At 35.4% G+C, this 15924-nt stretch overlaps 1 long non-coding RNA gene across 6 annotated transcripts; it reads left to right on the top strand.

Annotated features, from left to right (window-relative positions):
- The first annotated feature begins 8272 nt into the window (after positions 1–8272).
- Positions 8273–13949, top strand: LOC113275702. 6 transcript variants are annotated; one of them, XR_003323728.1, is made up of 5 exons: positions 8273–9789; positions 10300–10721; positions 11318–11931; positions 12031–12751; positions 12831–13949. It is a non-coding gene; the product is annotated as an uncharacterized LOC113275702 (long non-coding RNA). The 6 variants fall into 6 exon arrangements; XR_003323731.1 differs by having other exon boundaries at positions 8273–10357; positions 10574–10721; XR_003323727.1 differs by having other exon boundaries at positions 8273–10721; positions 11318–11718; positions 11823–11931.
- Positions 13950–15924: the final 1975 nt, after the last annotated feature.

The raw sequence follows: 15924 nt of genomic DNA, 5'->3' as shown, positions 1-15924 counted from the left end.
ACACACTCAAAAGAAAGCTCTTTAGTTATTTATAAAGAAATCTGTTCGGTGCTTCGCATGATATAAATAGGGTAGTCTCCACTAATGATTGATCAGCTACTCTAATAACGCATTTCTCCCTGCTCCTAATCTGCATCACCGGCATGATTAAATCCATTATTTAACACTCTAACAAGCAAGAAATCCGAAAGTAGTTCCCTAACCCTTCCAAGTTCAGTTATGTCGGTCAGAATTCTCAATGTAAACATACTTAGAAGTATGCTAGTGACTCTAAAATCTCTAAAAGTTGGAGGTTGTATGCAATTTTTTTTTTAAATATGCTTAACCACTCCCCCACACTTAAACCTTACATTGTCCTCAATGTAATTGAATCATCCAAGTAAAGTCAAGGTGGGAAATCCTAGTATGATATGGAACAAGAAAAAATAAATAAACAAAACAAAAAGAAAATAAAAAGTAAAAGGATAAGAAATACAAAACCTATGGGTTGCCTCCCATTTAGCGCTTGTTTTAAAGTCGACGGCCCGACTTGGTTTCTTGTAAGATTCACTCCCCATATACTAACAATCTGAAAATTTGGGGATCCACCCACAATACCTGTTTTTCAAACAATAACTCCATACAAATGTTAGCACAAGAAAATAATAATAATGTTATCGCTCGATAGAAATTTCCCCCACACTTAGTCTTGTCCACACTGGGAAGTGCATAAAGAATATAGAATTTGGGAACTTCCATGTATTCCTCTTGGCAAACCTGCATAGTGTTAGCATCAAGTATTTCCAATGGTGGATATCTAGAAACAAAATCATCCAAAAATACTTTCGAAGCACATACATTCAAACCAATAAGAGGTAAAGGAGAAGAATCAATATGCAAAGGGTTTGACAAACCTTGCACAATTTCTTGTATTACGGAATCCTCTTCATCTTTAAAATATTCATGTGAATTACTTACCTCTTGTATATCGTGGTCCTCTATCAAACCTTGCAACCATTCTTCGTCGTTTTCTACCTTAACCAAAGTCTCGGCATCATTAAAATCATTGGCAAGTTCAATTGGGTCTTCCACAAAATCAATGAATTTGGTTTCATCCTCTAGCATCATCTCTTCAACATTCTCATCATCGGAATCGGGCCATTCACTAAAATGATTTTCATCGGTATAAATTGTAAGATCTTGTGAGGGTGTTACACCGTTTATAACAATAGGTAAGTCACACCCAATCTCCTCTTTTTGAATAAGTGAAGGATCCTTATTATGATCCGGAGTTGGAATAACTTCCTCATTGTTGCAACGCTCATACACTACCGCGGACTCATTTCTTTCCCTAAGGAATTTTTTAAAAGAACTAATTGCATCTTCCTCAAGATCTACCTTTTGAATAGGTGATTGATCATTATTAAGATCAAGGCTCGAGTAGGCTGCACTAGCGTCATCAAAAGTCTCCAAAGGTTGGTCCTTTTCAAGACAATCATCTTCACTTTCAGACTCACCATAATAAGAATCTTCATCGGTTTCATAAACTTTATCCAGACGTCGTTTAAGTTCCATATGAATGGTCCTACTAATTTCTGCGACAAGCTCTTCCGAGGTTCCATCATCTTCCAACTTGTATAATTTCTGTGCAAGTTTCTTGACGTTCACACGCTTACCACCGTTGACTACAATAGGTTCTCTTTCCCAGACTCTTCCCTTTGAATGGGTGAATGATCATAACTACGATCCAGAGTCGGATAAGAAAAAGAGTTGCAGAAATTGGTTTGTGCGACGTTCTTTTTATCACGGTCAAGTTGGTCTAGTATTTGTCGCATATCTTGCAATTCTTTCATAATTTGCATACAACTCGAATGAAGCCATTTAGAAGTAGACTTATCCCACCTTGGTGCTTGACTTACATACCTACTACAAGGTTGTTGATATGTATGAGAATATCCATAAGGTTTTGTAGGAAATTGATCATAGCCAAAAGATTGGTTTTGATTGTATCCTAAAGATGGTTGGAAGTTGCCATAATGTTGAGGTTGAAAACCGTATTGATTGTTGTAATATGTTGCTCTTGTCCACCGTACATGGAAAACTGGTACCTGAAATAAAAAATCTAGAAAACAAAGTTAAAAACAAAAATAAAACGAAAATAAAAACAACTAAAGCTGCTCCGCTGCTCCCCGGCAGCGGCGCCAAAATTTGATGCGTGTCGTAACCACAACAAATTAATTAATATTTTTCTCACTAATTAACAAGTAATATAGAGATAGTAAGAATCGTTCCCACGAGGAGCAAGAGGTTTTAGTTGTCTTATAATGTCACAAAAAAGGGGGGTTTTAGATTTTATAAAGTAAAAGAATAAACAAAGCAATTAAAAAGATAAAGTTGAAATCAATAAGAGAGATTAGATCAGGGAATCCTTCTTCGTTGCAAAACAATGATTCAAGTTATGTTCTTTTTCACTTTTTATTAGTCACAGATTATCACCAACCGTAGGTAAAGCAGCTAGCTCAGTGCTAAACCCCTAAATCCCTAGTATCACCAGATACGGAAGTTCTCGACTACCAGATTCTATTCACCAAACCACCTAGTAATAGCTCACTCAAGATGTAGTTTAGTTAAAACGCATTAAGATTTATGAATTTATTAGGTTTATATTAGTAGTTAGACTCTTAGCTCAAGGTCTACTTGCTAACGTTGTTTCCACACACAATTGCTCAACGTAATCCCTCCGCAAGGTCTCGTGTTTGCTACTTATGTAAAGAGTCAAGAAACGATTACTTATCCCCTAACTTTCACTAGATTTAGATCAATTAACAAATCAATTTAGTATGCATCCTAAACGACCTATCAATCAACCATGAATGTATAAACATTCCTATTAGTAAAAACAAACGATAATCATGTGAAAACTTCAAAGTAGATTTAAAAAAAAACTCAAAACATATCAAGAACTAGGAATTCATCCTCAATCAATAAAATTAGCTACTCATGCTAAGAAGTTCACACAAAGAATAAAGAAAAGATAAGTGTTGTGTGTGTAAAAGGTGTGTAAAAATTGTGTAAAGAACTTCTCTATTTATAGGATTCAATTTCCTAGAAATCCTCTTAGGAACAGAATCCTCATTCCATAATAACACCACTTTCCCTTTGTATCTCAACTTCCAAATCCAAGTCTTTCTCAAATCTTCCATCTTCTCTTTCCAAATCCAAGCCCAATTATTCAAACCCATGAGTCTAGATGAGTCTAGAAAATTCTTCATTAAATGAGTCGCCTATGAAATGACAATATTGCCCATTTCGCACAAATTGGGTGATTTATTCTTCTTTTCCTCAGTGCGACTCCAAAATACCTAATAACTCAAAAACATGCGTAAAATACATAATTTACAAGAAAAATAGCAGAGAAAGCATAAACAATAGATAATAAATAGGATGTATTCTACACCCTATCAGTTTGCTTATTTTAACTTCAACTTTCAAACTCCTAGTAGCCCACGCAACAACTTGGTTTCGAGACTGAACTTATTCCTAGTCAAATCGAAAGAGTAAATTCGACTTACCTATATCTGAAATACAAATAATCATTCAAAGAAAGTTAAGATTATCTTCCTCACTACATAACTCCCAGGAAAACACAACTGGTGTACAAGAAAATACACCGGATAAGTAGTTACCACACAGCAAATAAGAAAATACATATTAGGCGTATTCAAGTAACCAACTAAGAATTGCAGAGTTGGCAAGTTAAAACATGACAAAAACTAGATATCAACAAAGAATTGATTAGTGTAGGAAATTTCTTGTGTACCTTACTTGATTAGTTTTGGAGTTGCACATGTCGCATGAATGGACTGAAGAACGCAAAGGCAGGGTTCAGGATCGCTTGTGGTTCGTTGGGGAAGCATACAATACTAATGCTTTACCAGAAATTCGAACCTATAACATCAGCACACTCGATCCATTTTCTTCTTTGTTCTTCTCTATTAAAACCACATCAAAAACATTTTTCAAAATAACAAGCCTACTTCATACCCTAACATAAAGTTTTACAACTCTTGTTTGTCATTCTTTGACGGTCTTCAACCTCTAAATCACATAAATCTTCAACCACGACCACTACTCCTTGGAAACAATTCACTCTACTGTCACCGGTTGATATGTAAAGTAGTTTGTAATCCTTGGAAACAGTATACCTGTAATTTATGTCATGTGTGTACAACAATGTATACTAATATTATAGGTGTACCAATATGTACACATTAAGAATTGTGTTTTACAAAAGTCATGTACGCTAAGTGTTGTAACTTGAAGAAGAGAAATGTACCTTCGTATGGAGATTCAATAAGGAAAATAGCAGGAAGACCAATGGCAACGCCAGGAAAATTGTACCAACACTAGACCCAACACCGCAGTCAGCACCAACATAACCAATAACCTCAGGACCAAAACCAGTACCCAACCAACACCACATCCAATCCCTAATCCCATACCCCCAAAATGCTCCACTAGTTGGATGAACTGGATTCCATCCCTCATATCTCCTAAATAATCTCCTTATTATCATCAGGACCTACAAGCGAACAAAAGAAAAATAATCCCATAATCAAACTTATATGCACATTAACGATCAGCAGGTGTACAACTGTATACCCAGATCATAATGAACATGTGTACAATTATGTACATATTAAGAATCAACGTGTGTATAACTCTGTTGACATTAAAAACCTTAGCATCAACTGTGGAATTCATTTCAAAATTTAAAGTACCTAAAAATGTAGGAACAATCTAGAAGAAATGAATCAATCTAAAATGTTGTAGAAGTATTCATGGTTGCTAAAGGAGGGTACATACCAATATTGCTAAGGAAATCAATCCACCAACACAATGATTGGCATATATAAAGGTAAAGCTAGAGCTCCAACCAAAAAATCAAGGAGACAAGAGTTGATATCTTATGGTTATTGTTATCAATGCATGGACAAGGACGACCTTGGGAGTATGGAGTTGGCTAGATATTCATTCATCTTCACTGGAAATGGTGGCATCTGCTTCATTATTCCTGACATATCGTTCAAGCTGTGCAACATGCAAATTGAATGGAAAAATTAAAACACATGAGATTTTTTTATGCACATTAGCAAAACAAAACGTTAATATTTTATCGATGCTCTTTAGAACGGACGTTAAATTAAGAAAAGTGAATTGGAAAGAGTTACAGAACTTACGGTAGTTACAGAACTTACAGCATAACCCAATGGATTGGGGAACCATGCAAATAACATAAATGTGTTCACCGATTTCTTTCCTCCCAGCCAAGAGTTCCCATGTGCTTCAAGGAACTTCTCACATGGAATGCTTCACAGTAACTAATTTTATGAGCTTATGAAAACATTTTTTCACATGTGCACCAATTTGTACACCCAAGTTATTTATGCAAGTATGAACTTATGGAGTAAATTTTTCATATGTGCACCAGTTTGTACACCTTAATTATTTATGCAAGCATAAGCTTATGAAGTCATTTTTGGGTATGTACACCAGTTTGTATACCCTAGTTATTTACGCATGCATAAGCTAACGGAGTCATTTTTTACACACATGCAACAGTTTGTACACCCTATTTATTTACACAACCATAAGGTTATGGAGTAATATTTTTTTTCATATTTATGGAGTCATTTTTTCATATGTCTGCTAGTTTGTATACACCCTAGTTCATAAAGAGTCACTTAACTTCAAGTAAACAAAAATAATCAATATGTATACAACTATGTATACGTTAGACAACAATTACATTTAAAACACAGTAGTAAAAAGAAATTCTTAATTTCATATCAACCAAATTGAATCTGTTAATCAGTGAAAAAATCTTTATTTCACGACTTCCATTTCATTCATCTGTTACAAAAATAACCGTTTCATTTTATATAACAACGACCACATTCTTAGACATGTTCGGGTGAATCCAAGGCATTCTACTATCTAGTTGCCAAATTACTAGGTACTAAGTAAAACAGATCATTTTAAGAGTTAACGAGAACAAAATGTAGTGTCTTGTTCCGCTGGTATCATTGGTTGAAAATAGAAGGCATACTAGATAATCTAGCCACTGGAGCGCGAAGCTTCTCATCCGCAGAAACCAACTCCCTAACCAAAAACTTAAGTGGTACACTGTTTTACAATAGTGGTCGTAAGCTTTCAACAACTACAACCTAGGTTTATCAATACTCAAATAAAAATAAATTTGGTGTATAGATCAAGAGGTTTATAAAAGGATTAAGTAAAGCGTATAATGTGATTAAAGGGACTAACCAGCCACAGCCTCAGACAGGGTAAAACAAAGTGCTTGCAAGAAAATCCTTGATAGCATCCACTTATTTATTAAACTGCGTGTTTTCTGTAATGATCATAAGGAAGCATTATTATTAGGGAATATAAAATTAGACGAAAACATTTATCTAAATATAGGAATCAAAATGTTGAGAACCCATGTTCTTGGTTTGGCATTAGTATTATTATATATGAAAATACAGTTTAAAAAATGAGCTCATCTGTTGGTGTTGCTAAACCAACTTGGTTACCAAGACAAAGAAAATCCGTCTTAAGATTAACATGGTAATTGAATATTAAGAAAGCCAAAACTGGGAGAAATCTTTCAAAGATGCTAGAAAATCATACCCAAAGGACACAATATTCTTTATTTTTCTCTCTAAGAAGACCTTCCTTAGCCCAAGCCTGCCAGAATTAAATGTATGGAAACTATTGAGAATTGTACCAAAAGGCTCTGTAAAGGATCGAGCAAGAGAGAGGAGAGCATAAACGCGCAAGCATTAAACGATTATATTGATAATAATCTTGGTGTTTCTTTCTCATTAATCCTTCAAGCTATTTATACAATCACAAGAGACACAAGACATGGTTCTCAAGATATTCAATTCCTAATATAACTCAAAATAATCTAAAATATCTCCTAATTATAGTCTCTTATTTTATTTCCTAATACCCTCCCTCAAGATGGAGCATGGAGATCACGAATGCCCATCTTGGACAAAAGAAATTTAAACTGAGCTTTCACAAACATTTTTCTGAAAAATTCTGCCAATTTCGGTCCTCATCGTAGTTTAAGGACGTTTCGGTCCTCATCTTCGTAGTTTTAGGACATCTCGGTCCCAATTGTAGTTCATTCCAGAAATGAACTCCATATAAAAACCTAAAAAAACAGAATTCATTTATGAAATGAACTCCGTATAAAAACCTAAAAAAAACAAAGTTCATTCCAGAAATGAACTCCATTTAAAAACCTAAAAAAACAGAGTTCACTCCAGAAAATGAACTCCATATAAAAACCTAAAAAAACAGAGTTTATTCAAGAAAATGAACTCCATATAAAAACCTAAAAAAACAGATTTCATTTATGGAATGAACTGCAGCATCATCATCTTCAACAGCAGCAGAAATAAATTCTTCGTCATCTTCAACAACAACAATGAACTTCATCAATAATATCATAAACAACAACATCATTAACGAACAATAACATCTTCGTCATCTTCTTTGACAACATAAACAACAACATCATAAACAAACAACAACATCTCTGTCATCTTCTTCAACTTCAACACCATCATCTTCATCAAAAAAAAAACAAGAAGAGAAAGTAGATCTGAAACATCAACAAAAATCATCTCCATCATCTTCTTTCAACAATAACACCAACACCATCGTCTTCATCGAAACATCATCCCCATCGTCTTCTTTCAACAACAACAACAACAGATCAAATCACCACCGTCTTCATCGGAAAAAAAAAGTAGCAGAAAAGAAAAAGAAAAAAATGGAGAGAAACAAACTAGATCTGAAAACAGAAAGAGAGAAAATGTAAAAATAAAAATAAGATATTTTCTAGGATTTTTTCCTATATATGTGGTCCCAAAAGGATATTTCTGTCACCACACAATGACAATTACATCACTCATGACGTCATCATAGGACCAAATTATAATTTCTAGGACCAAACTATAATATATTTTTTCAAAAAGGATCAAACATACACATGACTGAGTCAACTGGACTAGACTCTCTCTAATATATTATTTCTAGGACTAAATGATATTTCCTACTTTGTGGAATCCTTCTTGATTTAGATGGCTCGTTTTTTGTCATCATTTAACATGATTACATGACACGCCTATATTGAAAACATCAGTTTCTTCGCTTTATTGTTGCTAGACCTGTTTTTAAGTAGACGAATAGAGTCCTAGCTGTTTTACACCAATTTAGAAACGGTGGATTTAGATAAGGGTTCACTCTTTTGTCTTGCTCTCCTATCTTCTCCTCTCTCCTATCTTCTCCTTCTCTCAACCCCCCTCTCCCCTCCCTCTCTTAATTTTTTGGAATCCCTAGCCGCCATGGCTGAGTAAATCTTAGCAAACCTTTGGGTAAGGGTGGGTTATGAGCATCAAGGAACGGATCTAAGGGTTATGAGTTAGAACATATTTGATGTGATAGATTTCTGTCAGTTTTTTCTTAGGTTTTTAGGTTTTTAGATTTCAATTTTTGATTGTCCCTGCTTGATGGTTCCTCTACGATTTGCAGCTTCTTTCTTCCATCTATTGTTGTTTTCTATTTTTTGTTGGTTTTTATTTCTTCTGATGTTTCTTGGATTTGTTTCTTCCCTTTTATTCCGAAATTCTTTGGTCTTTCTCCTCTCTCTTGTTTGTTCCTTCTTGTTTCTTAGGTATGGTATCCTATTCTCGGTTCCCGATTCTTGGTTCTTTTCTAGATATGTTTGTTGTGATTCGTGGCCTTTGTCTCTCTAGACTAATTGTTCTTGATTTTGCTCTTATTATTATTCTCAAGCGGTCTCTTTTCTTTTATCCTTTTCCTAGTTTGTAGATCTGATTGTTTGTTTGCAATCCTTTACTTCCTCTCTCTGGTGGTTTCTTATCTTTCGCTTTAGTATATGGACAATTTTAATTTTACTGATGTCTTTCAATTTATTTCTCTTCTGTGCTTTAATCTCTCAATTTTTTAATTTATCTTTATGCCTTTTCTGTGGGTGTTCTTGGATTCATTTAAATCTCCAATTTGTTTTGTTGTTATAATCAACAGGATGTTTCTAAAAATCTTGTGCTAAGATGATAAAAATGTATATCTATTTTTCTGGTGATAGGTGTATTTCTAAAAAGCATCTTGGTAAATATGATTCTAAAATGTGGAAGGTGTCTCGTATCACCATCATTCTTGTTTGTTTGCGGTACCTCCATCTCTGTCTTGTTTCTTTGAGTATTAGCTCTCTTCACCTGTTTGTTGTTGTAAGTTTGGCGGTTCATGTTTCCTCTCTATTGCCTCTCTTTTACTAAGATCTGGGTGGTCTACCCCTTTTCTTTTTTGGATGTTTTGTTTCTTTTTTGTTTGTTATTCCCCATCCTCTCTTTCATTTTCTAGTCTTTTGTCTCGGGATTCTTTGTGCCCGTAATCTCTGTTCTTATATTGATTACTTGAATTTCTATAAATTCTTTGTCTATTGCTTATGTGCTCATGTTTAGTTTGCACCGGTTTCCTTTGGTGCTACTAGTTTTGTTATTGGATTTCTATTGGATTTAGTTTTGTGTCTCTTGTGTGTATGTCTCCATAGTGCTTTTTTGAATTAAATATAGGTGTCAAATAGTTTTAAGAGTCTTTTGCTTCTGCTTTTGACTTTGCATTTTCTTTTTGGGAATTAATCATCACATCTATATTGCTCATTTCCCTCACATCTTTACCTTTGCTCCTCTGACCCAACAGAGCCCAAAGGTACGCTAGCCTCATTTTTCTGCTTTCCTTTATTTTTTAATCCGTTTAATAGTATCTACTTTACTCTTGCTAAGCCTAGGAACTATAATCATCGGAATCTGCTTAAAATTACAAGCTCAGGAGTGTATTTGTATCTTGGCTAAACAAGGGCCTTTTTTGTGAACTTAATCTTCTTTTAAGTACTTTAGCTTTATTTTATTTTTATTTTGATGGCAACATTTGAGGTTCATTAGTGCTTGTTTTTCTTGTTGCTTTAAGGATACTTTATTTTCCATGATTTCTCCGGTTCCCTTGTATTTTTCATGGAGATGCCTAAATGCTAGATAGCTTAGTAGTATTTATCATCTGAACTGTGCTTAGCCCTAAATTTTGCTTATAGCGAATTTCCTGTTAGTGTTAGTTGCATTTTTAAATTATTTCATGTTTATTAGCTTTCCCTAATATTATGTATTGTGTTTGTGTTCGGATTTTGTGTAATTTAACCTACCTTTGTGTTTATTCTTGGAATAGGAAAATGAAAACTCCTGTGAAACTATCCTTTTAAGTGGACTCTTTTTAAGAACTAAGGGTGAGTCCTAATGGATAAAGTTACAAAACTATCCTTACCCTTTATATTCTTATTATCCTAAATCAGTTTTCATTTTTTTCATTTCATCTTCTTCTTCTCCACCTCTACCTTACCGGCTCTTCCTCCTCCACCATTGAAAACTCGTCGATTAATTCGTCGTAATCGTCGATCCGAAAATTACGATTAATCATCAAACATGGAGCCACCTCATCATAGGGATAGTCGTATGAAAGAAGCAAATAGAAAACAAAATGAATATAACCCTGGAATTGCAAAATTAATTCAACAAAAAGAGAAGAAAAAAGCGGTTGAAGAAGAAGAAATCGAAGCCGCTGAAAAAGGAGAAATAACGGCGATTGAGAAAGTAAGGGCCTACTTAAACTCACTCTAGTACTCCAATTTCATGTTTGCATGTCAAATTAGGTCAGAAAAATCGAATTTGTGAATTTTCAGTTATTTAGCCTGCAAGGTGTTTGTTCCACGACCTTGCCGACTTTTCATGGGTTAGTCGGAAAGCTCTTGAGTTGAAGATCTTGCCGGCTGTTTAGTATCTGTAATTGCTTTTACAGAGTCAGGTAGATATTCAACCTAGGAGCTTGCCCGCGATATATTTTTTTTATAGTCGGTGGGTTATAATTTTTTACCCTGCCGGTTGTATTTCAAATTTTTGTATCTCCTGATGCCTTAAAGTTATAAAGTCGGAATGGTATTTGAATACCACCCTGCTGGCTGTATATTAGCCGAAATTGTTTTGATTATAAAACCTGTCGACTAATGATGTGGAAAATCCTGTGTTCATAATTGTTATAATCCGGAAGGTTATTTGAATAAAACCCTGCCGACTATAGTTTAGCCGGCATGTAGTTTAGATATTAACCCTTCCGACCATTGTTCCATCGGCTTGGTTATATTTGTCGACCCTGCCAACTTTTGAATTATTTCTTAATTGCTCTTGTTCAGGTTGGAAAATGGAAAGAAGAAAAATGTTACTCCTCCTTCAAGACCTCCTCGTTTTGGTGATAAACTCTTGACTGCCACACATATAGGGGCATTAGTTGATCCGGGAAAGATCAAGATCCGTGAACTGAATAATTCTCAACCACCACCAAAACTAAATGATTCAGATGAAACTCCAGATGAAGACCAATCAATTTTATCTGTTAGAAGACATGATGATGATGTTGAAAGAACTCCAGCTGCTGGAGGAAGTAACAATGATGATGATGATGGTGATCAAGACATGCCACCTATTGGAGGAGGTAATGATGATGGTGATAAAAATAATGATAAATATAGAGAAGGTAAAATTGTTGAAGAAGAAGAAGAAGAACGTGAAGGTGAAGAAGGTGTAGAAAAAACAGGTAATAATCAACAAACCCAAGATACAACTACGACTAAAACTGGAAAGAAGAACATGGTTATCACTAAACCAGTTGATTCTCACATGCCTCCCTCTCACTTGAAGGTTACACTGGAACCAGGTGAGCCTCCGCAGGGGACCCCAGAAGATGATGGATATGTTCTTTTTGGATAAAATGACTCATGAGCATGTGAAATCCAAAATACTGTCATAAGTAATCTCAACCCGTCTTTGTTTTTTATTTAAGTGTATCTATCTTAAATTTGCTTTCAAGTGTTTGTATTTCTTTTCATTTTGTGTTTTTGGTATTTAGGATCACAAGCATGTCATCCGTCTCTTGAGGTGCCAAGCTTCATGTTCAGTGATTAAGAAATGGCCACTTGACAAGGAATGTGACGAGGTGCAAGCGATTGTCAAGAACTCCGGGTTATGGCATGCGGTGTAGAGTCGATTGTTGAGTATGATAGAGTTACCATATCTGCATTTTGTGAGAGGTTCTACGGAGAGACTGATACAATGTTATTCACATTCGGTGAGATGACGATAACTCCCGATGATGCTCATCAAATTGTAGGCCTCGAGGTTGAGGGAAAAGCAATCAGTGATGGCTACGATGATGGTATTTCTAGGGACAAGATCTTCGAATTGACCAAATATTTGTTTTGTTGGAATCAGGTTGAGACATAGTCTATGCTTGTGTTGAAGGATGGTTATCTAGAAAAGAATTTTAATCTGAAGAAGTTAAGGGACACATTCTCTAGAACCAAGGAAATCTATGATAAGGAAGGAAGGGTGTACTTGGTGCGAATCAATGCTACCGCAGTAGCCTATTTGTTATATGTCCTGGGCAAATTATCTTCCCCGACAGTTCAGGAAGCTTGGTCGACCGCAAGTATATTCAACTATTGCATCCCTTAGATCAGATGCATGAGTATTCTCGGGGTATTGCGGTGGTCGCCTTCTTGAACAATAAGTTGACAAGGGATTCAAGGGCACTCACTGCGCAAGTCAACGGAAATCTATGTCTCTTCCAGGTAATTTTATTGTCTAAATCACTTATATTTGCAAAATGCTCGTAATGTAAGATTCTTACTAAACTTTATGTTTGCATAGGTTTGGATATATGAGCACTTCCCTACTTTAGTGAAAGCCAACCCCTATTTCAAAGTGAATGAGAAGCTTGCGATTGATAAGCCAATAGGACAAAGATACCTTTTTAAGGGTGGTCTGGATAAGGATATGTCGTAGCAGCTTATCAAAACTCGAATCGCCTTGGAAAAATTGACTGCAGATGACGTAATATTTGATCCGTATCGAGTTGCTAGAAATGAAGGTTTAATACAAAGGAGATATGAAGTTGCATTCTATTACGGTACCTTGTTGTACCCCCATGGATTTTCAATGTACGATCCACATCGGGTAATGCGACAAGTGAGTTACGTCCAAGAAGAACCTCATACCGCTGATGATCCATTCTTTAAAGTGGTAAGGAATGACCGCACCATGTCCCAAAAAAGTATTGGCGTCCATTACGCTCCAGCACCAGGTACATCTCATTGGAGGGAAAGACAAAAGCATAAAATCGATACAAGTCTTTTGGACGACGTGACCGAAGGTCATGAAGATCATGAGAATTACATGCCGTAGTACTTGGGTTGGGCTTGTCCTACTATGATTAGGGAACAAACTGCTGAACAAGTGGCTCGTAAGAGGAAGATGGCAGCGAAAGACCCGGCAACAAGTCTTAAATACTTTGTAAGTATTTTAGAGGTTCTCTTACTATTTTAAGATTACATTATCGAATCATTCTATTAGTTGTTTGTTATTTAATTGAAAATAGAAGGAGTATTTGAATACCCTTGTGAAGGTGATGTGTTGCGCTAGAGAAATATGAGAGCCTTTGTCGATTGAAGAGCAAACCAAGCACATTGATGATGCTAGCAATGTTGACAATGAGGATGAAATCGAATTGTTCCAGCAAGCTAATGCTGAAGTAAAGAGGGAAGCACAATCCAAGAGGGAAGTACAAGCCAAGATGAATGCCGACAAAAATAGGGCTTGTTCCCATGGTGGTGGTAGTGGTAGCGGTAGTGGTGGTCGTCGTGAAAATGCTAAACGGGGCCGTGGTCGTGGTGGTGGTGATGAATGAATGCATTCCTAATTTATTTGTTTATGTTGTGGTAGACAAATGTTAAGGTTAATGGTTGGAAAAATGTTTTTTTTTAAGGTTTATGGTACATGTTTTTGTATTTTGGACAAAAAAATGTTGGATTCCTAGTTGTTGAATGAATGGTTTGTTTAGCTATGTAAAGTTTCAATCATTCTCTGACAGAAGGGTTCGGAATTCTTTAATTGTTAAGTTACAGTGCGACTAAAATAGGGCCAGCAAGGTTGTGAACTGGCAGACTGCCGGCCCTGACATCAGAAGAAGAAATTTACCAGGGTCGACAAGGTAAGAAAATACATACCTTTCTGGATATTTAATGGCCGGAATGATGATGAACAAATTCCGTGCCGACTAAAAAGAGAAGAAAATGACCTTCTCCCATGTTACAAAATTATAAAGTCGACAGGGTAAGAAAATTACAACCCCGCCGACTATAAGTTAGTCGGCAATGTATTAAACAAGTGCTTTGCCGGCGGTATGCAGCTGAAAATGACCTCTCTTGTGTTACAAAAATCATAAAGTCGGTAAGGCATTTGTTTACTACCCTACTGACTATGTGTTAGTCGGCATTGTATTAAAAATACCTTGACGGTGGTATGCAGCTGAATATGACGTCTGTTGTATTTGAAATTTTTTATAGCCGGCGGGGTAAGAAAATTAAGACCCTGCTGACGGTGTGTTGGTCGGCATGTTTGGGAAAAAAAAACCTATGCGGTGAATTCAAAATTCAAATTTTTGCAAGTACAAGTACATTGATTGACTACCATATACTACACCAAATTGAGTAATTTATAACACTGAATTGTTACACTAATGAGTGTGATAGTTTTTGTTACACAAATTTGTGTGACAATGATGAAAAGTATAAAAATATATCCCAATTTTAATTTATCTTATGTTTTATTAATTATGTCACACTAACAAGTGTACACAATTCAAATATGATTTTTCTTTAATAAAAAAAAATCAAACATTACTAAAAATAATTTATTTTCTTAATATCAGTAAAATCAGTCCCACGTTTTCCCCCACCAGTCTTTTCTTCGTAGGCTTAAACTGCAGGCGTTTGAGAAAAGAAACTAACTTCCTTATCCTGCAACTCAAGGTTTCTCCATATCCCTATGAGTCTAATCAATCTCTCACTCTATGTATAGCCCTGTATCGATTATGAGAAAGGGTCCGATTTCGGAAACTTAGAAGCTCTACTTTGGGGATCTAATTTTTCTAGGGTTTATGATGTGCATAGAATTAATTTTGTTTTAACACTAAATTGGGGTTTCTCAAATTTTGACTAATATTTTTTGCAGCATCAATAAGATCTATAACCTTTGATGTTGCGCGTTATGTTAATCAATGATTATATGGTTGCTCACTTGCTCATGAATCCATCGCAAAACAAGTAAGGGATCTTCTTGAACATGGTGGATTTTCTTTCAAATATGATTTCCTATTTTATTTTATGGATATCATTTAGGTATCATATAATACTTCGTTTAACTTCTCTTAAAAAGGGTTCCTTGGATTTTGATGTTTTCTCTTAAGCATCGTTTGGGAACAACAAAAATTCTCTATTTAAAAGTTATTGCAGATTCAGTTCCTAACCTTGCATTGATCCATTTGAAGTTTCTATCACACTTTATAATCTGTTTAGCTAAGATTCATAATGGTGTTTCGATGTTGAACTCCTTTATCTAGTACTGATATCCCAAGCTTCAGGAATCTAATTGGTGACCATCTTTGTAAGCAGGTCATTAACTCAATTTCTGGGTCACCTTTCTTACACCTTTTTGAGATCAACGGGTCATGATAGAATAGCGGTTCCTATGGTGAGTCTGGAGTTAGAGCAATTTGATAGTAGATAGATTTGCTTCCTTTTTATGTTAATCGTAGATTGTAATTAATGGTTATGCTTTGATATCTTATGTTCTAATTAGGCAATATTAACATCAAATGTCAGCATCCATTCGCAAATTTAAAAACCTATTACATTTTACGGAGGAACACTTTTGCTTAATATTTAAATGCTCCTGCATGGGTCTC

Source organism: Papaver somniferum, chromosome 4, assembly GCF_003573695.1.
Source record: "Papaver somniferum cultivar HN1 chromosome 4, ASM357369v1, whole genome shotgun sequence".
NCBI classification, from domain to species: domain Eukaryota; kingdom Viridiplantae; phylum Streptophyta; class Magnoliopsida; order Ranunculales; family Papaveraceae; genus Papaver; species Papaver somniferum.
This window is presented reverse-complemented; position numbering and strand designations above follow the sequence as displayed.